Raw genomic sequence first — 1,977 nt, 5'->3', positions numbered from 1 at the left:
ATATATATTTAGCAAATTGGTTGAGGTGACCATATTTGAAACCCAGAATACAGGCTTTTTATTACTTGAAAGTTCCAAATATTGTAGTTTGGGATACCTGCTTTTAGGATATGATCCCATCACATGACAAACCAAAACAAAATCTGTGTATCTGTATATATTTATACATTAACAGATTTGCAGATTTTACGTGGAGTAATATTTAAAAGGTATAAGAGGGAGTAAATCTTCCTATTTTTGTCTGGTAATCAAGATCTCCCTAAAGGCAATCACCATTACCAATTTCTTAGGTGGTTTTCCAGAGATAAGACCAAATAACATACACTCCACTAGGTTAAAATGTATTGTTGTATAACTGTTAGCAAGTTAGCCAGGCCCAACTTGTTCCAGTTGCAACAAGCTATGAAATTGAAGACTACAGATTCATTTAACTTGATGCAGAAGACTTGACAGTAGACATTATAAAATTATAGTGTTTTAGATTGCACTAAATTTTATTGTGAGGTCCTTAGAATTTTTTAAGGTTTGTGATTTGTTTTATATTTTTACCTTAATTATAGGAGAAATTTGGAAGTGAAAATTGATACTGATTTAGTTTGTATATGTACAGTTCAGGGGGAGGATTTTAGGAACTTTGACATTTGAAAGGATATAAATTTGATGTCTGCATTCTTTTTCAGCCCTACTCATTAAATCCTAAATGCTGTAATCCTTTCAGAACCACTTAAATTATTTAAGCAAAGGATGAGGGAACAGTTATGCTTTAAATCATCCTGCACATGTGGCTAATATAAACCATTTGAAAGTAGTTTTTTGAGTCATTGGGGTATCTCCTGAGATTATCCATCCTGATATCATAATTCTAGAATAGTTAACAGAAGCACCCTTAGAAATTCAAGCGGAAATAGAATCCCATGGAGACTTAAAAACGAAGGGGAATAAGGATTTGGCTTTCAGTTTTCTTAGTGTGGAAACATTAAAGAATATTAGAGTTGGGCCAGGTGCGGTGGCTCACGCCTGTAATCCCAGCACTTTGGGAGGCTGAGGTGGGCAGATCATGAGGTCAAGAGATCAAGACCATCCTGGCCAACATGGTGAAACCCTGTCTCTACTAAAAATACAAAAATTAGCTGGGCATGGTGGTGCGCACCTGTAGTCCCAGCTACTCGGGAGGCTGAGGCAGGAGAATTGCTTGAACCCGGGAGGCAGAGGTTGCAGTGAGCTGAGATCAGGCCACTGTACTCCAGTTGGGTGACAGAGCAAAAAAAAAAAAAAAAAAAAAAGGATTATTAGAACTGGAAGAATTTTAGTAGCTGTCAGGTCCAAAAAGATAAGTATAAATTGCTGTGATGTGGGGAGAAACAAAAACAACAGCATGACAGCAACTGAGACCTGTAATGATATCTACTATATTGATAAATGTGCTAGAGGATGTTGCTGGAATGGCCAGAGTCAGAGAGAATTAAACTGGGAAGTGTTAAAGTGTGTGATAAAGTTGAGGAGATAGCCATGCTCCCTGATGAATTTGCAGGAGTGAAGGTTATGGGAGATATATCAAGCATGTTTGCTTGACTTTAGGGAAAAATAGGAAGGTATAATATAAGTAAATATAAGTAAAGCAAATTAGTGGTGGTGGTGGAGCCTTAAAACCAAGGAGAGTGAGTTTTCAGTTGGTTGAAGTAACAACCACAAGTGTACATGGTTTTCCATTTTAGTTAAAACCATTATCATGTGATAGGTAAAACACAGAAGAATACGGAACACAAATTGCCTGTAGCCTCTCCCTCTACCCTTATAATTTTCTTTAGAAATACAAAATTCAAGATAGATTCTACCATGTGGTTGTGTGTCTTGGTATTTTCAGTTGGTATTACCGTCTGGTATTTTTCTCATGTGAATAAGCATTCTTTGAATAGGTTTCCATGGAATGGAGATAGGCTGTAATTTGTTTCTTTTATTATTATTATTATTATTATT

The sequence above is a fragment of the Mandrillus leucophaeus genome, unplaced genomic scaffold, assembly GCF_000951045.1.
Source record: "Mandrillus leucophaeus isolate KB7577 unplaced genomic scaffold, Mleu.le_1.0 Scaffold114, whole genome shotgun sequence".
Lineage (NCBI taxonomy): Eukaryota > Metazoa > Chordata > Mammalia > Primates > Cercopithecidae > Mandrillus > Mandrillus leucophaeus.
This window is presented reverse-complemented; position numbering follows the sequence as displayed.